Below are 25014 nucleotides of genomic sequence, written 5' to 3'. Positions count from 1 at the left end.
GTTTGTCTCCTCGTCACAAATCTGTGTAATCGAGTTTAATCTGGATTTTAGAGCCAGGCAAATATTCTCAAAGTGTGACAGTACTTTACACTTAGATTCTGGAGAGTCGTCAGACTATACGTTAAGTGTATGTGTACTCGCACCCCGGTTCAACTCGTTATCATATTTGTTATCTGCCACTGAGAGTTGCAGATTCAAATTTTCAACTGTGTCATCACTTCTTACGACCCTTTTTTCTGTACCTGGTGTGATGATTACATAGTCTCGGTAATGCTGCCGTACTATGTCCTCGTATGTGCCAAAACTGTATACAGTTGAATATGATTTATCAGACTGTTCTCATACTTTATAATCTCGTTCGTTCTCCGATCCCGACGGGATATTTTCCCTGTCAGTTTCCTCCCCATTATCAACTTGTTCTTCCCGATTTTGTTTGGTTCCCGCAATCAACAATGCCTCTGACTCTTTCTGCTTTTCTTCCAAAGTTTTGTGGAAGGATTTCAGTAGATCCTGTAGCGTGTCGAACTTTTGATCAGGTGTACTTCTGCGTACTTCCTTCTTTTTTCTATGACCTGTATTAGCCGCATTTTGTCGGTTAATACTATGGTCTTGATCTATCGTAGCGTCACAGGTTACAGTAAAATATGTATTATTCTGCTGAAAATCATTTTTCGTTTGTGCAGAATCAAACATCTGCACATATACATTAATGCGTCGTCACAATCTTGCTTTATTTTCCCCTCCATTCATGTGTTATGATAGACATATTTGGATTTGTGACTTCACGTGCCACCTCATCCGCAGTAGAGGGAGAATTTAATGATTTGAAACGTCAGTTGTTGCGAAATGAGATTCGTCCAGCGCGAGTGGGCATATTCGTAACTAATTAACTGAAATCTTTTTCTGGACCTTCCAAGCTAGTTTGGGCCAAAGGAAAAAAAAATGATTCAGTAAACGCTGACCAGTACGCTACTGGTTACCATAAACAGCACGAAGTGGAAAGGTCAGACAGTATATTGTCGAATGTACAGAACTGTCAGATGTTTAAGGTTGCAGATTCCGACAAAAAATAAACGAATTCGCCTTACCGGACATTGCAATGACCGAATAGGAGGTGATAACAGAACACCAAGGAATCTATGTTACAAAAGATGAAGTACACTCGTCGATAGGAGGCTCGCATGAGTTAACACTTGAACACAATTCGCGCAATATGAACGGCCCTAAAAAGTTAAGCATACTTACTTACATCCACGTCCTATGTTAGGGATGGCCACATCGTGTAAAACTGGAAAGCTCGATATCAATGTGCTCCTGAATGGTAATATTCGGGAATGTATTATGGACAAAGGCTGAAGAATTGTTGTGACTAATACTTGTGGCTTCTACAATATTCTACAATTACTGGCCACTGCATGTACTTATAATAGCTTTCAGAAGACTGTTCAAACCACATCGTCACATGCTTTTCTGTTTGTAAAGCTTTTTGTGAAAATGGGATCCTGTTAACAGTTGTACACTGAACGAACACGACTCTTAGCTAGCATTCCAAGCCTAGTTAAGCAAGGACATACATCGAGAATAACTACCATTGAGGTCAACTGAGATATCTATAATTTGTTCGAACTGTTTTATAAACATGAGTGGAGTGTAGAACTGAGGGAAAAATGTGTCATATGGTTCAAATGGCTCTGAGCACTATGGGACTTAACATCTATGGTCATCAGTCCCCTTGAACTTAGAACTACTGAAACCTAACTAACCTAAGAACATCACACACATCCATGCACGAGGCAGCATTCGAACCTGCGACCGTAGCAGTCGCGCGACTCCGGACTGAGCGCCTAGAGAAAAATGTGTCAGATTTTAGAAAGAGAGAGAGAGAGAGAGAGAGAGAGAGAGAGAGAGAGGGAGGGAGAGAGAGTAAGCAACAAACGCAAACCATTAGTCCCATTATACTTCAATACGATTAGCAAACACGGATATGAAAAACAAACAAAGGCTATCGGTCCCAGCAATACTACAGAAAGGGAAAAAATATGTTCCACTTGTCATGGACATGCACTGTATCTTTCTAAAGCGTTTTCTCCTTTCATCTCCAACTCTAAAAGCCTTTAGATTCGTTAATTCACAATTCGCTATCACCTATTTGCCAACATGGTTGTTCAGAGCAATTGATGCAACTCTGAACTTGTGTAGGCTATTATTTTTCAAAAACTTAGTGCTATCGTAAAATATGGTTTTCGTTCCCATTTAAACACTATTTGTCTGGAAATATTGTTAATCTGAAGCACTGTTCCGAGCACCTGTAGCAACCTAGAGCCAGCATAAAAAATCTGATTTTTCTAAAAGTGAAGCCTGTGAGGAAATCTATTTTTGCTTTCCACTTGAAAACTGTTTGTCTGAGGACACTGTTGTTCTGTAGTAATGTTATTTAGTTGTTTGTTTGCTTTTATATTTAAATGCGTGTGCTAGTAGAGCTACGTAGAGCAACCTCAGAGCAACCCAAAGCAACAAAAGAAGTTCAAAAAATTTCCAACTCGGGAATAAATTTCCTGAGGCACTCAGCATTGTTTTTCAGCCTAGGTGACTTCACATCCACGTCCGCCTGGTCAGCTGCAGAGACATTAGCTACAACGTACAAGGATTGCAATCACTCGCAAAAAGCTGTGGACTTCACACAACGTAAGTTGCACAAATTTTTCTAAAAATATGAATTTACAGTGGTGAGAACATAGGAGTATGCGAAATTGAAGTAGTGTATTTATCGCAAGAGACAATAAACTCAGCCGCGTGGGATTAGCCGAGCGGTCTAGGCGCTGCAGTCATGGATTGTGTGGCTGATCCCAGCGGAGGTTCGAGTCCTCCCTCGGGCATGGGTGTGTGTGTTTGCCCTTAGGATAATTTAGGTTAAGTAGTGTGTAATCTTAGGGACTGATGACCTTAGCAGTTAAGTCCCATAAGATTTCACACACATTTGAACATTTTTTGACAATAAATTCGGATCCACTGAGATACAAACTGAAGCACCGAGCGAGGCGACGCAGGGATTAGCACACTGGACTTTCATTCGGGAGTACGACGGCTCAATCCCGCGAGCCGGCATCCTGATTTAGGTTTTCCGTGATTTCCCTAAATCGCTCCAGGCAAATGCCGGGATGGTTCCTTTGAAAGGGCATGGCCGACTTCCTACCCCATCCTTCCCTAATCCGATGAGACGGATGACCTCGCAGTTTGGTCTCTACCCCCAAACAACCCAACGCAACATACTGAAGCTGCGTGCCGTACTATTAGGCCACGACACGGAATCAAGTGTGGGCGTAATCTTACAACTGGATCCATGTCTTGATCACCTGATTCACGCCCACATATAACAGAAACTTTTAAAGAAAAAATCATCTCATTAAAATATATCTTCTCCAATCATACCATCATCACTGACGTAGATTTTACTCGTACACATAACGACAGGAACGATTACTCATTTGTAAGTGTTGGTAATAGTAAGAACCTTCGTAAGCATTACTAAATGGATCAAATGGCAATATGTGGACCAGACCTCGCAGATGATGTTCATACTCAAAATGGTATGAGTGACTTCGAGGCGGTAGGCACCCCATGAAAACGATGCATATGGAAAGAAAGGTAAGTAATCTGTTAATTGTTTGAAGAGTAATCGCCATCCATAACTGTTGAAACATTTATCCTACTGCCAGTCAAGACAGGCAATGCCATTATGCCTAAATGTTTGCAGTTGCCTGTGGTAAAATCATTCTACCAACGCGTGCTCCTCTTCGTCCGAAGCAAATGGGTGGCCGCGAATATCTTTCGTCATTGTTCCAAAACCTTGGAAATCACGTGGGGAGAGATCTGGATCGCACGATGGACGTATAAGTGCTTCCAGTGACACTTCAGCAGCGTACTCAAAACAAGATTGGCCATATGTGGATGGGAATTTTGTTGCTAAGTCTTTTCCGCCTAATTAGGAGAAGTTTCTTGATCAGCCCTTACACATCCTCCATACAGTTCCGACCTCTGGTCTTGCGATTTCCTTAAGTATGGAGCTCTGAAGGAACATCCAGGATGCCGTCGATTTGCTCCTGACGAAGAGATACAGGACAGGGTATAAACATTATTCTTTAGGTAAATCTGTGCAGTTTTTAATTACGAAGCAAATGATATTTTAAAAAGACAGCTGAAACTGAGAATTTGCAGTTTACAGACCGACAGACTGGGCATGTCGGTTTATTAGTGACGAAAGTGATGATTTTGATGAAGAGAGTCAGTATCCTCGTAGTAATACTTGGTATGTGTAACCTGCAGAAGAGAATTAAAATACGGAGACAATGGGAGCAGTTTGAGCGTTCAGAGGCGGGTGAAACCAGAAGTCTCCATCTAATTATCATAGCAGCACCGTTGCAGTTAAATATCAAATTTTAAGTGGAGACATGATTTTTCCGAAATAAACAACAGAGAAGAGAAGACTAAAGAGATAGCAGACGTAAGACACAAGGTTCAACAACTGAACTTTCAGCAGGACATCACCTATATAATCTTCTGTCTCCTTCGTCGAAGATAAAGGACGTGGAAAGTGTGAGAAACGGCCAATCGTCACCACAAAACCAGAGTTTAAGTTACACCGACAGGGAGTGTGTACGACACATATACATACGTTAATGAAACCAAGGACTCGGGAGGTTGACTAAACTGAAATTATATGTAAATTAAGGGTGAGGAGGGGAAAAAAGGAAAGGAAAGGGGAGGGATCACTACTGTCTGCGGCACTGTGACATTACGAAGAATCCGGGTCGACGAGTGAAAATGTGCACCTGACCGGGATTCGAACCAGGGATCTCCTGCTTACTATGCAGGTGCGGTAACCACTGCACAATTCGGGATAAAACTGTCTCTCCCCTACACAGACTATATCGGCTCGACTCTCATGAGCGCCACCTATCCGCAGCCCCTGTCCGTTTCCTCCATATACTGTCTTACGAAATCCCCACATGAGGTCGGACGTATATTTTGTGCATTCGCAGTGGAGAAAGTGAATTCACTGCCCAGCTAGGACTATCAAATTATATGAATGTGTGGGATCTGTTATTCCGGAAAAAGGAAGAACTGACACCACACACCTGAGAAATTTTGGTCTTATGTCAAAGCGGTAGATGGATCAAAGCAAAATGTCCAGACACTCTGTGACCAAAATGGTACTGAAACAGATGATGACAGACTAAAGGCCGAAATACTAAATGTGTTATTCCTAGGCTGTTTGACAGAATAAGACTGTACTGTAGTTCCTTCTCTAGATTGTCGCACAGATGACACAATAGTAGATATCGAAATAGACGACAGAGGGATGGAGAAACAATTAAAATCGCTCAGAAGAGGAAGGGTCGCTGGACATGATGCGATACCAGTTCGGTTTTACCCAGAGTACGTGAAGGAACTTTGCCCCCTTATTGCAGCGGTGTACCGTAGGTCTCTAGAAGAGCGTAGCGTTCCAAAGATTTGGAAAAGGTCACAGGTCATCCCCGTTTTCAAGAAGGGACGTCGAACAGATGTGCAGAACTTTAGACCTATATCTCTAACGTCGATCAGTTGTGGAATTTAGGATCACGTATTATGTTCGAGAATAATGACTTTTCTAGAAACTAGAAATCTACTCTGTAGGAATCAGCATGGGTTTCGAAAAAGACGATCGTGTGAAACCCAGCTCGCGCTATTCGTCCACAAGACTCAGAGGGGCCATAGACACGGGTTCCCAGGTAGATGCCGTGTTTCTTGACTTCCGCAAGGCGTTCGATACAGTTCCCCACAGTCGTTTAATGAACAAAGTCGAGCATATGGACTATCAGACCAATTATGTGATTGGATTGAAGAGTTCCTAGATAACAGAACGCAGCATGTCTTCTCAATGGAGAGAAGTCTTCCGAAGTAAGAGTGATTTCAGGTGTGCCACATGGGAGTGTCGTAGGACCGTTGCTATACACAATATACAGGGTTATTACAAATGATGGAAGCGATTTCACAGCTTTACAATACCTTTATTATTTGAGATATTTTCACAATGCTTTGCACACACATACAAAAACTCAAAAAGTTTTTTTAGGCATTCACAAATGTTCGATATGTGGCCATTTAGTGATTCGGCAGACATCAAGCCGATAATCAAGTTCCTCCCACACTCGGCGCAGCATGTCCCCACAATGAGTTCGAAAGCATCGTTGATGCGAGCTCGCAGTTCTGGCATGTTTCTTGGTAGAGGAGGTTTAAACACTGAGTCTTTCACATAACCCCACAGAAAGAAATCGCATGGGGTTAAGTCCGGAGAGCGTGGAGGCCATGACATGAATTGCTGATCATGATCTCCACCATGACCGATCCATCGGTTTTCCAATCTCCTGTTTAAGAAATGCTGAACATCATGATGGAAGTGCGGTGGAGCACCATCCTGTTGAAAGATGAAGTCGGCGCTGTCGGTCTCCAGTTGTGGCATGAGCCAATTTTCCAGCATGTCCAGACACACGTGTCCTGTAACGTTTTTTTTGCAGAAGAAAAAGGGGCCGTAAACTTTAAACCGTGAGATTGCACAAAACACGTTAACTTTTGGTGAATTGCGAATTTGCTGCACGAATGCGTGAGGATTCTCTACCGCCCAGATTCGCACATTGTGTCTGTTCACTACACCATTAAGAAAAAATGTTGCTTCATCACTGAAAACAAGTTTCGCACTGAACGCATCCTCTACCATGAGCTGTTGCAACCGCGCCGAAAATTCAAAGCGTTTGACTTTGTCATCGGGTGTCAGGGCTTGTAGCAATTGTAAACGGTAAGGCTTCTGCTTTAGCTTTTTCCATAAGATTTTCCAAACCGTCGGCTGTGGTACGTTTAGCTCCCTGTTTGTTTTATTCGTCACTTCCGCGGGCTACGCGTGAAACTTGCCCGCACGCGTTCAACCGTTTCTTCGCTCACTGCAGGCCGACCCGTTGATTTCCCCTTACAGAGGCATCCAGAAGCTTTAAACTGCGCATACCATCGACGAATGTAGTTAGCAGTTGGTGGATCTTTGTTGAACTTCGTCCTGAAATGTCGTTGCACTGTCATGACTGACTGATGTGAGTGCATTTCAAGCACGACATACGCTTTCTCGGCTCCTGTCGCCATTTTCTCTCACTGCGCTCTCGAGCGTTCTGGCGGCAGAAACCTGAAGTGCGGCTTCAGCCAAACAAAACTTTATGAGTTTTTCTACGTATCTGTAGTGTGTCGTGACCATATGTCAATGAATGGAGCTACAGTGAATTTATGAAATCGCTTCAATAATTTGTAATAGCCCTGTACATAACTGACCTTGTGGATGATATCGTAAGTTCACTGAGGCTTTTTGCGGATGATGGTGTGGTATATCGAGAGGTTGTAACAATGGAAAATTGTACTGAAATGCAGGAGGATCTGCAGCGAATTGACGCATGGTGCAGGAAATGGCAATTGAATCTCAATGTAGAAAAGTATAATGTGCTGCGAATACATAGAAAGAAAGATCCCACATCATTTAGCTACAATATAGCTGGTCAGCAACTGGAAGCAGTTAATTCCATAAATTATCTGGGAGTACGCATTAGGAGTGGTTTATAATGGAATGATCACACAAAGTTGATCGTCGGTAAAGCAGATGCCAGACTGAGATTCATTGGAAAAATCCTAAGGAAATGCAATCCGAAAACAAAGGAAGTAGGTTACAGTACGCTTGTTCGCCCACTGCTTGAATACTGCTCAGCAGTGTGGGATTCGTACCAGATAGGGTTGATAGAAGAGATAGAGAAGATCCAACGGAGAGCAGCGCTCTTCTTTACAGGATCATTTAGTAATCGCGAAAGCGTTACGGAGATGATAGATAAACTCTGCAGGAGAGACGCTCAGTAGTTCGGTACGGGCTTTTGTTTAAGTTTCGAGAACATTCCTTCACCGTGGAGTCAAGCAGTATATTGCTCCCTCCTACGTATATCTCGCGAAGAGACCATGAGGATTAAATTAGAGAGATTAGAGCCCACACAGAGGCATACCGACAATCCTTCTTTCCACGAACAATACGAAATGGAAAAAAGGGGGAACCGACATAGGTACTTAAGGTACCCTCCGCCACACACCGTCAGGTAGCTTGCGGAGTATGGATGTAGATGTAGAAATATATGAAATACAATTCTCATAAGCGAAATCTACAAAGCTAGACGATACACAAACGCCACTGTGAGGATTAATAGCATTTTTCTGAATTAATTTATTCACTATCAATACTAGACATAGTGAACTTGTAGTCTTCCTATGGCTTCTGCGATATTCAGCTGCTGCAGAAGGCACAGGTGAGGGAGCATCTACATTTCCCTATTGGCAGCCATTGTTTTGAACACAACGGTGGCTATTTATATTGTACTCTAACATAATGCAGCAAACTTCTCGTAGAGATAAATAACAATGAAAGATAATGAAACTGAATAAGTTATTTCTGCACAAAAGCTATAGACTTAGATATATTCGATTTTCACCTAATAAGCGTAATTTTTTCGCAGTAATTTGCTTTATCTCACTATTTACATGAAGCAGTGAAATTATGCTTACCCGAGAGCAAGGTGTAAAATGAAGAATTAATGTTATTTTCAGCTGCTTTAAGCAGATTTAAAATATAAGTTTGTTTCTTTTATCAGTTCACATCAAATTATACTATCAAAACAATATTTAACTAACATGTTTCCACACTCTACCGCAATGATCTTTTGAAAAACAATTCATGCCGCAAGTTTCAAGCAGATTCTCATTTAAAGTCAGATAGCTCAATAATTTTGAAAATTAATATTAATTATATATTCCTGCATCTCTAAATGAAAAAGACTCAAACTGTTATGATACAAAGAATTTCTGTTGTTGAAACATGGAAATTAAATATCTGTCTAAATAGCTACATAAATACAGGGCTATTACAAATGATTGAAGCGATTTCATAAATTCGCTGTAGCTACATTCATTGACATATGGTCACGACACACTACAGATACGTAGAAAAACTTATAAAGTTTATTTCAGCTGAAGCCGCACTTCAGGTTTCTGCCGCCAGAGCGCTCGAGAGCGCAGTGAGAGAAAATGGCGACAGGCGCCGTGAAAGCGTATGTCGTGCTTGAAATGCACTCACATCAGTCAGTCATAACAGTGCAACGACACTTCAGGACGAAGTTCAATAAAGATCCCCCAACTGCTAACTACATTCGTCGATGGTATGCGCAGTTTAAAGCTTCTGGATGCCTCTGTAAGGGGAAATCAATGGGTCGGCCTGCAGTGAGCGAAGAAACGGTTGAATGCGTGCGGGCAAGTTTCATGCGTAGCCTGCGGAAGTCGACGAATAAAGCAAGCAGGGAGCTAAACGTACCACAGCCGACGGTTTGGAAAATCTTACGGGAAAGGTTAAAGCAGAAGCCTTGCCGTTTAGAATTGCTGCAAGCCCTGACACCCGATGACAAAGTCAAACGCTTTGAATTTTCGGCGCGGTTGCAACAGTTCATGGTAGAGGATGCGTTCAGTGCGAAACTTGTTTTCAGTGATGAAGCAACATTTTTTCTTAATGGTGAAGTGAACAGACACAATGTGCGAATCTGGGCGGTAGAGAATCCTCACGCATTCGTGCAGCAAATTCGCAATTCACCAACAGTTAACGTGTTTTGTGAAATCTCACGGTTTAAAGTTTACGGCCCCTTTTTCTTCTGCGAAGAAAACGTTACAGGACACGTGTGTCTGGACATGCTGGAAAATTGGCTCATGCCACAACTGGAGACCGACTGCGCCGACTTCACCTTCAACGGGATGGTGCTCCACCGCACTTCCATCATGATGTTCAGCATTTCTTAAACAGGAGATTGGAAAACCGATGGATCGGTCGTGGTGGAGATCATGATCAGCAATTCATGTCATGGCCTCCACGCCCTCCCGACTTAACCCCATGCGATTTCTTTCTGTGGGGTTATATGAAAGATTCAGTGTTTAAACCTCCTCTACCAAGAAATGTGCCAGAACTGCGAGCTCGCATCAATGATGCTTTCGAACTCATTGATGGCGACATGCTGCACCGAGTGTGGGAGGAACTTGATTATCGGCTTGATGTCTGCCCAATCACTAAATGGCCACATATCGAACATTTGTGAATGCCTAAAAATACTTTTTGAGTTTTTGTATGTGTGTGCAAAGCATTGTGAAAATATCTCAAATAGTAAAGTTATTGTAGAGGTGTGAAATCGCCTCAGTCATTTGTAATAACCCTGTATTATTACGACCCTAAACATGTCTCTGCTTAATGCGGTCAAGTGTATACGTGCGTGTGTGGAATCAAGTCATCCGTCTTAGCAAAGCCACATGTGAGTTAGTAGGTTAGGCGAAAGTATTGTGTGGTACTGAATTATTTTGAAGAAAAAGTAAAAAGTCCGGTGGCAGCCTTTCATGAGTGTTTATTAACAGTGACCTCTATCTAGCGATATTAAAAAATGCTTCAGTAGCAGTACAGCGAGTATTCCAAAATTAATAATTTTGTCAGTGTTATTTAGTTTGACAGTTGTATTAAATTATTACTGTTTTAAGATATGCACGACTTTTGTTGTGTCGAGAACGGTCTATATTCAGGGCTGTTCACGTTTATTGCTGACGTCTTATGGGATTATCTCTGCGTTTAGTCCTCGGAACATGTTGCTGTGTTCATACATAGCAGTTACAGCTGTTTCTACGTAAGCCATTCGGTGTGTTATCGTATTGAGTCTCTGCTAGAATGACAATAGGATTAGTGAATGCTTTGAAGTGTCAACCGAGTGTACAGGGAAATGAAGTATTACTTCACACAGAAAACTGATGACATATTAGTTTACTACGGTTTATTTAACGGCAGTTATCGACATTTTAATCCAGCATTCCATCTGAAATAAATCGTTCAGCAGGTACATCCAGCGACCTGCAGGGACTGATGGACTCATAAACCACAAAGACGAAAGTTAGCTGCGGATCTCGCAGAATCCACATGTTGTTTGTGGAACAGTGAGTGTCGTACTGCGTAGAATACAATGCTGAAAAAAATATTTGATGAATAGGAGTTGCAGAAATCATAAGCCACGACCTTGCTCACTCATTTCAATGAAGCTTACAGTAAGCAGTATTCTCCTCAGAACTGATCGCGGACCCTTTGTTCTATGACGAGAGATAGGCGCACACCAGAGACGTCGGAGATTCTGGACAAACTGGAGAGGGCTGGGAGTTCTTAGATTTGCTCTGTACATTCGAGAACTGTAGGGTCTCCGTAAATGCGTCAGTGGCGCACTATAATCTGAGATCATATCCATCTAAGTGATTGTGTATGGGATACGCACCAGTTTTTTTTATTTTTTATTTTTTATTTTTTTTGCTTATGAGACATTCCATGTACTTCACCCATATCAGCTGTCAATGTATTCGCTTCAACGTACAAACACTGGTAAGAGGTTGTTGAGTTCACACAATACGAGGTACAGAAATTTATGTAAAAATCGAAATTGACAGCGGTGAGACTTTTTGTAGTAAATGAAATAGTATATGGAATGTACAGGCGTATGGGAAATGGATGTGGTGCACTTACCGTAAGAGACAAAACACTCGTATTCACTGAGACACAAACTGCAGCTACATTCCAAAATATCTGGGCGAGACTCAGTATCTTGTAACTGAATATATCTTGTAACCACCGGGCTCACACCCAGATGTAACAGAAACCCTTAAAGGAAAGCTCACCTTGCTGAAATGTATTTTCCCCAATAATACTGTGATCACTGGAGAAGTTTTTAATCTTACACATATCGATAATAATAATTACACTTTTATAAGTGTTAGGCATGGTAAGACACCTTTATGAACCTAACGATATGCCTTTTTTAAAATAAAATACCAAGATCAAATAGCTCGGAAAGCTACTCGCTATGGAACTATGTTGGACGTAATGGCAATAAATAGACCAGACCTATCTGAGGACGTTCATACTCAAATTGGTATCAGTGATTTGAACCAGTTGTACAAGAGACAGCCCGTGAAATGAGACAGTTGGGGACGTTGTTGTTGTTGTGGTCTTCAGTCCTGAGACTGGTTTGATGCAGCTCTCCATGCTACTCTATCCTGTGCAAGCTTCTTCATCTCCCAGTACCTACTGCATCCTACATCCTTCTGAATCTGCTTAGTGTATTCATCTCTTGGTCTCCCCCTACGATTTTTACCCTCCACGCTACCCTCCAATACTAAATTGGTGATCCCTTGATGCCTCAGAACATGTCCTACCAACCGATCCCTTCTTCTGGTCAAGTTGTTCCACAAACTTCTCTTCTCCCCAATCCTATTCAATACTTCCTCATTAGTTACGTGATCTACCCATCTAATCTTCAGCATTCTTCTGTAGCACCACATTTCGAAAGCTTCTATTCTCTTCTTGTCCAAACTATTTATCGTCCATGTTTCGCTTCCATACATGGCTACACTCCATACAAATACTTTCAGAAATGACTTCCTGACACTTAAATCTATACTCGATGTTAACAAATTTCTCTTCTTCAGAAACGCTTTCCTTGCCATTGCCAGTCTACATTTTATATCCTCTCTACTTCGACCATCATCAGTTATTTTGCTCCCCAAATAGCAAAACTCCTTTACTACTTTAAGTGTCTCAATTCCTAATCTAATACCCTCAACATCACCCGACTTAATTCGACTACATTCCATTATCCTCGTTTTGGTTTTGTTGGTGTTCATCTTATATCCTCCTTTCAAGACACTGTCCATTCCGTTCAACTGCTCTTCCAAGTCCTTTGCTGTCTCTGACAGAATTACAATGTCATCGGCGAACCTCAAAGATTTTATTTCTTCTCCATGGATTTTAATACCTACTCCGAATTTTTCTTTTGTTTCCTTTACTGCTTGCTCAATATACAGATTGAATAACATCGGGAGAGGCTACAAACCTGTCTTACTCCCTTCCCAACCACTGCTTCCCTTTCATGTCCCTCGACTCTTATAACTACCATCTGGTTTCTGTACAAATTGTAAATAACCTTTCGCTCCCTGTATTTTACCCCTGCCACCTTTAGAATTTGAAAGAGAGTATTCCAGTCAACATTGTCAAAAGCTTTCTCCAAGTCTACAAATGCTAGAAACGTAGATTTGCCTTTCCTTAATCTTTCTTCTAAGATAAGTCTTAAGGTCAGTATTGCCTCACGTGTTCCAGTATTTCTACGGAATCCAAACTGATCTTCCCCGAGGTCGGCTTCTACTAGTTTTTCCATTCGTCTGTAAAGAATTCGTGTTAGTATTTTGCAGCTGTGGCTTATTAAACTGATTGTTCGGTAATTTTCACATCTATCAACACCTGCTTTCTTTGGGATTGGAATTATTATATTCTTTTGAAGTCTGGGGGTATTGCGCCTGTCTCATACATCTTGCTCACCAGATGGTAGAGTTTTGTCAGGACTGGCTCTCCCAAGGCCGTCAGTAGTTCCAATGGAATGTTGTCTACTCCAGGGGCCTTGTTTCGACTCAGGTCTTTCAGTGCTCTGTCAAACTCTTCACGCAGTATCGTATCTCCCATTTCATCTTCATCTACATCCTCTTCCATTTCCATAATATTGTCCTCAAGTACATCGCCCTTGTATAGACCCTCTATATACTCCTTCCACCTTTCTGCCTTCCCTTCTTTGCTTAGAACTGGGTTTCCATCTGAGCTCTTGATGTTCATACAAGTGGTTCTCTTATCTCCAAAGGTTTCTTTAACTTTCCTGTAGGCAGTATCTATCTTACCCCTATTGAGATAAGCCTCTACATCCTTGCATTTGTCCTCTAGCCATCCCTGCTTAGCCATTTTGCACTTCCTGTCGATCTCATTTTTGAGACGTTTGTATTCCTTTTTACCTGCTTCATTTACTGCATTTTTATATTTTCTCCTTTCATCAATTAAGTTCAATATTTCTTCTGTTACCCAAGGATTTCTACTAGCCCTCGTCTTTTTACCTACTTGATCCTCTGCTGTCTTCACTACTTCATCCCTCAAAGCTACCCATTCTTCTTCTACTGTATTTCTTTCCCCCATGCCTGTCAATTGTTCCCTTATGCTCTCCCTGAAACTCTGTACAACCTCTGGTTCTTTCAGTTTATCCAGGTCCCATCTCCTTAAATTCCCACCTTTTTGCAGTTTCTTCAGTTTTAATCTACAGGTCATAACCAATAGATTGTGGTCAGAGTCCACATCTGCCCCTGGAAATGTCTTACAATTTAAAACCTGGTTCCTAAATGTCTGTCTTACCATTATATAATCTATCTGATACCTTTTAGTATCTCCAGGGTTCTTCCATGTATACAACCTTCTATCGTGATTCTTGGGGACAACGTAAGTAAAATGTTCATTATTTCAAGAGTAATTGCTATAGTTGTTAAAGCATTTATCCTGCTGTGAGAGAAGACTGTCAATGCCTTTATGGAAAAACGTTTGCGGCTGCCTGTGACACCGTGACTGTACTAAGGCGTTCTCTTCTTCGTCGGAAGCAAATCTATGGCCTCGAACGTCTTTATTCAGACCGCCAAAAATATGGAAATCACATGGTGAGAGATCAGAATAATGTGGAGAAGATGTAAGGGCTCCCAGCGAAACTTCTGCAGCGTACACAAAACAGTTTTGTTAGTGTGTGGACTAGCATTTTATCCGAAGGTTATTTCTACTACGGTAGAAGTTTCTTGCTAAGGCCTTACACATATTAAATACAATTCAGAACTCTCCCCTTGCGATTTCGCCGGCCGCCGTGGCCGAGTGGTTCTAGGCGCTTCAGTCCGGAACAGCGCTGCTGCCACGGTCGTAGGTTCGAATCCTGCCTCGTGCATGGATGCGTGTGATGTCCTTAGGTTCATTAGGTTTAAGTAGTTCTAAGTTTAGGGGACTGATCACCTCAGGTGTTAGGTCCAATAATGCTTAGAGCCATTTGAACCATTTGAACCTCTTGCGATTTCCATAATTATGGAGCCCTGCAGAAAGATATAGGTGGCCGTCGATTTGCTTCGGCCGAAGAGATACTGGACTGGGGGCAAACGTGATTGCTTAGGCATATTTGTGCGACTTTTATTACTAGGCAAATGATAAATGAAAAAGATAGTGGAAGCTTGTGTCAGTTTATAGACGGACAGAAGGGGCGTATCGGTGTATCAGTGAAGAAAGTGACACGTTTGCGGAAAAGAGGCAGTATTCTCTGTAGTAATAGTTCGAATGCGTACCATGGAGAAGAGACTTACAGTACGGAGTCAAAGGAAGCACTCTGGGTGCACAGAGGAGGGTGAAACGCAGAAGTTTCCAGCTAATTTTCATAGCAGCACCGTTCCAGTGAAACAGCAAATTCTAAGGGGAGACACGATTTTTTCGAAATTAACAACAGACACGAGAAGACAAGGGAGACAACAGACGTAAGACACAAGATTCAAGAACTGAACACGCAGCAGAACATCGTCTCGGTAATCTTCTGTTTCCTGGGGCGAAGAGTTCAGACATAGAAAGTGTGAGAAATGACCAATCGCAATCACACAACGTGAGTACATGCTGCACAACGTACGAAACAGAAAACCATGGTATTTTAACTAAGAACACAAGTGGATGACTTAAGCACAGTTGTTATCAGCGAGACCTCCCTCGGGAATGGGTATGTGTGTTTGTCCTTAGGATACTTTAGGTTAAGTAGTGTGTAAGCTTAGGGACTGATGACCTTAGCAGTTAAGTCCCGTATGATTTCACACACATTATATTATTATGTTATCAGCGAAGTTTACTGAGCAAGACGATTCACAGAAGCAAGAGTGAGAATTGATAGCATGTTTCTGAATTAATTTATTCATTTTCGATGCGACCCATCGTAGACTTATCGTCTTTCTGTTGACATTTGGCTTACTGTGGCTCATGCGGTTTTAAGTTGCTGCAGAAGATACATTATGTGATCAGAAGAATCCGGACACCCCCACAAAAAAGGTTTTTCATATTAGGTGCATTGTGCTACCACCTACTGCCAGGTACTCCATATCAGCGACCTCAGTAGTCTTGAGACACCGTCAAAGAGCAGAATGCGGCACTCCGCGGAGCTGACGGACGTCGAACGTGATCAGGTGATTGCGTGTCACTTGTGTCATACGTCTGTATGCGAGATTTCCACACTCCTAAAAATCAATAGGTCAACTGCTCCGATGTGATAGTGAAGTAGAAAAGTAAAGGGACACGTACAGCACAAAAACGTACAGGCCGCCCTCTTCTGTTGACTGACAGAGATCGCCGACAGTCGAAGAGGGTCGTAAGGTGTAATTGACATCTATCCAGACCATCACAGAAGAATTCCAGACTGCATAAGGATCCATTGCGAGTACGATGACAGGAAGGCGTGAGGTGAGAAAACTGGGCTTTCATGGTCGAGCGGCTGCTCATAAGCCACACATCACGCCGGTAAATGCTAAAAGACGGCTCGCTTGGTGTAAGGAGCGTAAACATTGGACGACTGAACTGTTGGAAAACGTTGTGTGGAGTGCCGAAACACGGTACACAATGTGGCGATCCAATTTCAAGTTGTGGGTATGGCGAATTCCCGTAGAACGTAATCTCCCAGCGTGTTTAGTGGCAACAGTGAAATTCGGATGTGGTGGTGTTATGGTGTGGTCGTGCTATTCATGGAGGGTGCTTGTACCCCTTCTCGTTTTGTGTGGCACTATTACAGCACAGACCTAGATTGATGTTTTAAGCACCTTCTTGCTTCCCACTGTTGAAGAGCAATTCTGGAATGGGGACTGCATCTTTCAACACGATCGAACGCCTGTTCATAATGCACGGCCTGTGGCGGAGTGGTTACACTACAATAACATAGGTACAATGGACCGGCCAGCATATAGTCCTGATCTGAACCCTTTAGATCACCTTTGGACTTCGTGTCCAGCCTCACCGACCAACATCTATACCTCTCCTCTGTGTAGCACTCCTTGAAAAAGGGCTGCCATTCCCCAAGAAACCTTCCAGCACCTTATTGAACGTATGCCTACGAGAGTGGAATCTGTCATCAAGGCTGAGGGTGGGCCAACACCATATTGAATTCCAGCGTTACCGATGATGGGCGACACGAACTTGTAAGTAATTCACGGGACAGCTACGGTCGCAGGTTCGAATCCTGCCTCGGGCATGCGTGTGTGCTGTCCTTAGGTTAGTTAGGTTTAAGTAGTTCTAAGTTCTAGCGGACTTATGACCTAAGATGTTGAGTCTCATAGTGCTCAGAGCCATTTGAACCATTTTTTTGTAAGTAATTTGGAAGTAGGTGTCCGGATATTTTGACCACATAGTGTACAACTCACATGAGGGAGCAATTACATTTCCCTACTGGCAGCTATTATTTTCGCCACATAAGCGGCTTTATATATTAAAGCCCAACATTATTTAGCAGACTTCTTGTAGAGATAAATGTCAATGAAGAATAATGAAACTGAATAAATTATTTGAGAACAATACCAATAAGCTCAAATGTTTTCAATTTTCACTGAAATGCATAATTTTTTCGCAGTATAATTTTTAAATTAAGCTGTGGAATCACGCTTACTCGAGAGAAAAGTATAAAATGAACCTTAATTATTTCGTGTAGCTTACGTAGGTAACTTTTAAATTTAACTTTGGTTTGAATAGTTTGTTTATTTAGTCATTTCGCATCAAATTGTTTTATCAAAACGAGGTTTAACTAACATGTTTCCATACTCTGCCGCCAAAATCTTTCGACAAGTATTCCATGTCGCAAGTTTCATACCGACTGTCATTTTAAGTCAGATTGCTCAATAAGTTTCAGTAATTAGTGTTAATTTATAATTTTTAGCTCTCCACATAAGAAAAGTCCCGGAAACTGTACTGAGACAAAACAATTCTGTAGTCGAAACAGAGAAATTATTTGTCTGACTAAATATCTACGTAGTTATTTTTACGATTCTGTATCTCCGAATGCTTTATGTGATAATGATGATGGTGATGATGATGATGGTGGTGATGATGATGATGGTGATGATGATGATGTTGATGATGATTGTGTGTGTGTGTGTGTGTGTGTGTGTGTGTGTGTGTGTGTGTGTGAGGAGTTAGGACATCTGTCATAGTGAAGGGCAGAAACGAGGCTAGCCACATTGTCGTTAGGCAAAAGCATTTGTATAGTAACGAATTAATTTGACGAAACAGTAGCAGGTTTGGTGAAGAAATTCGTGAGTGTTCATCGACAGTGACATCTCTCCAGTGATATTAAAGAGTGGGTCAGTAGTACCAATATTAATAATTTTATGATTATTGCTTAGACCGACAGGCATACTAAATTATTTCTGTTTATACACTCCTGGAAATGGAAAAAAGAACATATTGACACCGGTGTGTCAGACCCACCATACTTGCTCCGGACACTGCGAGAGGGCTGTACAAGCAATGATCACACGCACGGCACAGCGGACACACCAGGAACCGCGGTGTTGGCCGTCGAATGGCGCTAGCTGCGCAGCATTTGTGCACCGCCGCCGTCAGTGTCAGCCAGTTTGCCGTGGCATACGGAGCTCCATCGCAGTCTTTAACACTGGTAGCATGCCGCGACAGCGTGGACGTGAACCGTATGTGCAGTTGACGGACTTTGAGCGAGGGCGTATAGTGGGCTTGCGGGAGGCCGGGTGGACGTACCGCCTAATTGCTCAACACGTGGGGCGTGAGGTCTCCACAGTACATCGATGTTGTCGCCAGTGGTCGGCGGAAGGTGCACGTGCCCTTCGACCTGGGACCGGACCGCAGCGACGCACGGATGCACGCCAAGACCGTAGGATCCTACGCAGTGCCGTAGGGGACCGCACCGCCACTTCCCAGCAAATTAGGGACACAGTTGCTCCTGGGGTATCGGCGAGGACCATTCGCAACCGTCTCCATGAAGCTGGGCTACGGTCGAGCACACCGTTAGGCCGTCTTCCGCTCACGCCCCAACATCGTGCAGCCCGCCTCCAGTGGTGTCGCGACAGGCGTGAATGGAGGGACGAATGGAGACGTGTCGTCTTCAGCGATGAGAGTCGCTTCTGCCTTGGTGCCAATGATGGTCGTATGCGTGTTTGGCGCCGTGCAGGTGAGCGCCACAATCAGGACTGCATACGACCGAGGCACACAGGGCCAACACCCAGCATCATGGTGTGGTGAGCGATCTCGTACACTGGCCGTACACCACTGGTGATCGTCGAGGGGACACTGAATAGTGCACGGTACATCCAAAGCGTCATCGAACCCATCGTTCTACCATTCCTAGACCGGCTAGGGAACTTGCTGTTCCAACAGGACAATGCACGTCCGCATGTATCCCGTGCCACCCAACGTGCTCTAGAAGGTGTAAGTCAACTACCCTGGCCAGCAAGATCTCCGGATCTGTCCCCCATTGAGCATGTTTGGGACTGGATGTAGCGTCGTCTCACGCGGTCTTTACGTCCAGCACGAACGCTGGTCCAACTGAGGCGCCAGGTGGAAATGGCATGGCAAGCCGTTCCACAGGACTACATCCAGCATCTCTACGATCGTCTCCATGGAAGAATAGCAGCCTGCATTGCTGTGAAAGGTGGATATACACTGTACTAGTGCCGACATTGTGCATGCTCTGTTGCCTGTGTCTATGTGCCTGTGGTTCTGTCAGTGTGATCATGTGATGTATCTGACCCCAGGAATGTGTCAGTAAAGTTTCCCCTTCCTGGGACAATGAATTCACGGTGTTCTTATTTCAATTTCCAGGATTGTACATATGCACATCTTTTGCTGTGTCGAGAACGGTCTAAATTCAGTGGCTCATATCTTATCGGCTTTTCTTTGCTTTTAGTCCTCTGAACATGTTGCTGTTTTCATATACAGGGTGACTATAATTAAAGTTAAACTTTCAAAACGCTGTGGAAATAACACCACTGGTCGGAATGATGTCAAATTGCAATTCACGTCTACGACGTTCGCCATGACTGTCTCAGTGCAGGATTGGGCTCTGCTTGTCAAGCTGTTATAGGAGAATGATGACTGTGCACATGTCACCTTGCAGAAGTTCCGGGAACTGAAGGGATAGAAAAAGGCGTTGATTCGATGACTGCCGTGGGCCTGGAGAAAATGATGGAAATTCGAAAAGACGGGTTGTTTCGATGTGCAACTTGGTAGAGGGATGAAACGAATTGATTCGACTTCAGTGGAAAGAGTGCCCACAGCAGTGATAGAGGATAAGAGTGGAGGTGTGCAAACGTGTAGTGCACAGAGAACTGCACTAACATTGGACATACCCGTGAGCAGGGGGCGTAAGATCCTAAAAAACATCCTTCTCTGCTATCCATTCAAAATTACTTATGTGCACGAGTGGTTTCCTGCTGACCTGCCACCTAGAGAAATCTTTGCTTTAGAATTTCTTGCTTGCATGGAAGTGGAAAATGATTGACCGTGGAGGACTTTGTGACAGACGAAGCACACTTCCATTTGACAGGATATGTCTGTACACAGAATTGTCGATTATGGGAAACGGAAAATCCACACGGAAATCATCCAGTATCACTTCATCCTTAAAAGATCACTACGTGGTGCGGGTTTAAGGCATAATTTATCATAGGGCCATATTATTTCGAAGAGATTGGTGCTTCCAGTCCCGTTACCTGTACCGCCACTAGTAAGCGCTATGAGTGTCTTTTGCGCAACCACATCATTCCAGCTCTCCAACAGCGTGGAAGTGTGGATGGGATCATTTTTATGCAAGATGGCGCACCACCGCACATTGCAAATCCGGTTAAGCAGCTGCTGGAGCACCATTTCGGAAATGCTGGAATTACCAGCCACCATTTCCCCACAGCCTGGCCGTCCCGATCATTTGATCTTAGCCCTTAATCACAGTCGTGAGTACTTCTCACGCAACTACAGTCGTGCGGTCCCGTGGACCGCGTTCAGAAGGCGAGAAAAATGCGTAGAAATCACCAATCTAGCGCTACTTTTAGAATTTAGTGCTACATATTTATTCTTCAATTATACATAAATGGTAACATATGCACAAAATATTCTTTCGGTGCTGTGAAAAAGTCCTATTCACTTTGCACTCTAAATTCTCTTTGAAATTTACAGTGATGGACAAATATCGAAATATCTAAGTGTAGTTCGTTACTTGTAACTTGGTTGTTGCAGGTTAATGTTGATCAAGTACCATCAGTGTTAAATTAAAGGAGTATTCTTGACAGCGAATTAAACAGAAAAAATATGCACTACTGAAAGTGACCACTTTTCGCACCACCTTACACGCACTGCGGACACACCTTACAAGAGCATTCCAAACAAATTGGGACCTTGCAATTGCGACACAAACAACTTGTCTCTCTCTTCTTTTTTTGTGGACAAATGCGACATGTCTTCCTTCTATCACTAGGTAGTTCGTCCTCCTTTTCCAGCTCTTCATGGAGATGTACTTCAGTTCCTAGAACTCGACCGACAGGAAATCTCAATTATCGTGGGAGGCGTTTATTCATAATCCTTTCGCGCATTGAATGTTCGATCAGTTCTTTCGCTAGGGCTTTCATGAGGATCATCCTGGTAAGCACAGTTCTTTCCTTGAATGACTGATTAACAATATATGCATTGACAACACTCACGTCAAGAATACGGAAAAATACGGCCATGGTCCAGCGTTGTGTGCGGCGACTTGGCCAATATTTGGCACACTTTTCGTCTACAGTATCAATACAAACCTTTGTGTTATTACAGTGGGACATTATTACATATTTTTTACTTTCCACGCCATCTTCTATGGAGTGATGTAGTGTTGATATAAGAATTAGTGCTCTTCCTTTCTTAGGAAATGAGTGTGATGTGTTTGGTAAATCCATACAACGTTGTTCCAACTTCACCTCTATGAGAAGGCAAGAAAGATGCCGGAATTTCCTTTCGGTTCTTCCGCATTGTTCCCACTGTGGTCGAACCATTTCTCCGTAGCACGTCTGCAAGCTCGATTGACACATACCAGTTACTAGCAGTAATGTTTCGGTTAGTATGTACTATCGGCTTGCACAATCTGAGGACAGCCTGAGCGGGAACGGCGTATTTCTTCTCGTCTGGGGAAAGTCCTGCTCCATGAGTATCTTTTCCATAGTAGAGATAGATGTTGAAGATGTAATTAGTCCTGGAGTCGGCGAGGCATTGAAGCTTCAGGCCGTACTTCGCCGGTTTAGATGGAATATAGATTTAGAATTTACAGCGTCCTCTGAAACCGATTAGCATTTCATCAACTGTAGCATTAGCCCCAAGAATATAGGATAGCTGCGAATTTTCGTTGAATTTATGTAGAATGTTTGTTATAGTAGCTGCTGGATCAGAAACCTTACGTAACTCCCTGTCATCAGGGTTGTTAAATCACAGGTAGTTGAGAATTACAGCAAATGTTGCTGATGACATAGTGATTCGGAAAACATCACGGCCAGTCCCATCAGTACAAAAGAGAGAACGTATGTCTTCGTTATTCGATTTGAATACTGCAGTGTATATAAGAAGGTCGTTGAAACTCTGCATTTCAGACATTGTACAAGGACTAACTTCTGTTCTCTCCGTATTCGTGTATTTTCCACGAAATTTTTCAAGTTTCTCATTTGTCCATGTGATTATTTCGTTCAGAATATCATCACTGAAAATATAGCTCCAAGCAGTCAGTGGGTCGATCTGTGATTGTTCTCTGAGTTCGTGACGAAGTGCTGATTCAAAAATGGCTCTGAGCACTATGGGACTTAACATCTGAGGCCATCAGTCCCCTAGGACTTAGAACTACTTAAACCTAACTAACCTAAGGACATCACACACGTCCATGCCCGAGGCAGTATTCGAACCTGCGACCGTATCAATAGCGCGGTTCCGGACTGAAGCGCCTAGAACCGCTCAGCCACCGCGGCTGCCTCGAAGTACTGGTTTCTTCAATATATTATGAGCTAGAATTCTGACATACCTGTGTGATTCTACTGCCGACAACTTGAAGCTATTTCTGCCAGCCGGAGTGCCCGTGCGGTTCTAGGCGCTATAGTCTGGAACCGAGCGACCGCTACGTTCGCAGGTTCGAATCCTGCCTCGGGCATGGATGTGTGTGATGTCCTTAGGTTAGTTAGGTTTAATTAGTTCTACGTTATAGGGAACTGATGACCTCAGAAGTTAAGTCGCATAGTTCTCAGAGCCATTTGAACCATTTGAAGCTATTTCTGCCATAGAAGTGTTTCCTAGGACGTTCCTCATCTTCATCGCTATCTGATTCTCCTTCAGACCTTTCCTCGTCACTTTCACTCTCGACACACAATCACTAATTCTTGAAAGTTTTTCTTCAAAATTTTTCTTCAAAATTTCACAAACGAAGGACCAGGGTTACCTGACATAGTTCCAAAGTCATTGTCACCGACAGATGCAAAGAACAAAACAACCACAACGAAAAGGAAAAATGTTCAGTCAGTCACTGACTTACACTAACACAGTCGTGCGGTCCCGTGGACGTCGTTTCAACGAAACAAAAGTAAACACAGCAATTGCAACAACGACTGCCGTGGCAACAAGCAGCAGACTGAGAATAAGGAAGCTACTGGGCCGCCCTGCTCTTCAAGGTCAATAGCGTTCCTAGAAACACGAGTGTGAAAAGTAGCGCACGACTGTAGTTACGGGTTAATCCGTGTGACTTCTGGCTGTGGGGCTATCTGAAAGATGTTGTGGTCAGTGTTCCGCTTGCAAACTTAGCAGCTGTATTGAAGGCACGCATTGCGCAACACGTTCAGTTTCAAATTGTTGCGGGAAACGGTGGACAGCATATTGAACATGTTTTACGCCAGTCATACGGAAATGAATAGTCCGATTTGATTTTGATTGATGCTTTTCATTCGGTTTTTGGCGTCATGACAATTAAAAACCGATGTGAGTGATGCTTTTTATGCGATTTTAACCCTTAGGACAATTAAAAACCGATTTTTCCCATCCGATGTGGTATGACCTTGATGTGGTGGATGGACTTACGTAACTAGCAGTGTCACTCCTGTACACCCGTGCACACTGAGTAATACAGTTTGTCTAACGTCAGAGGTACACCTTTGGCATTGTTGTATGATTCATTTGTCATTTGTTGTCGACCACTATTAAATCATGATGCTTACAGTGCCATCTATTACTATATTTTGTAACTATTTACTTTTCTTCTGAAATACATTTTCCCCCTTCTCCGATAATATTCCATTACTGTGGAGTATGAACTAAGTGCAAGCTGAAATGAAGTCCTCTTACTTCACACAGTAAGTTTGCGATATAGTATTCTACCAAGGTTTAGCCAACGACAGTTATTGACGATCACCTACCATGTAGGACGGGTGGACGGCGTGAATCAGAGGTTTCATAGATTCTGTGACAAGCTGGAGATGGCTGGTAGTTCTGGGAATGCTAGATTCGAGAACTGAAGGGCCTCCGTAAATGGGACAGTGCTGCACTATAATCGGAGACTCTATCCATCTAGCTGATGGTGTGTAGGATACGCAGTAGGGCTGTTTTATCTTATGCGACTTTCCATGTAATTCACCCTGATCAGCTGCCGTAGTATTCACTACAGCGTACAAGGATTGGAAGCACTCATAATATGTTGTGGAGTTCACAGAATACGAGGTACAGAAATTTATGTGAAATCGAAATTGACGGCAGTGAGAAGTGTTGTTGTAAATGAAAGTGTATATCGGACGTATAGGCATGTAGGAAATATAAGTAATGTTATTATCGCAAGAGACAACAAACTTGGATATAATGAGATACAGTTTTCAACAAACTAGGATATACTGAGATACAGTTTTCAACAAACTCGGATCTACTGAGACATAATTTGATGTTCCATGAAGAATGCTTTGCGAAAGACTCAGTATTACTTGTGGGCATAATCTTATAACTGAATCTGTCGACTGATCACTGGACTC

This window comes from Schistocerca cancellata, chromosome 4, assembly GCF_023864275.1.
Source record: "Schistocerca cancellata isolate TAMUIC-IGC-003103 chromosome 4, iqSchCanc2.1, whole genome shotgun sequence".
Lineage (NCBI taxonomy): Eukaryota > Metazoa > Arthropoda > Insecta > Orthoptera > Acrididae > Schistocerca > Schistocerca cancellata.
Note: the sequence above shows the minus strand (reverse complement) of the source record.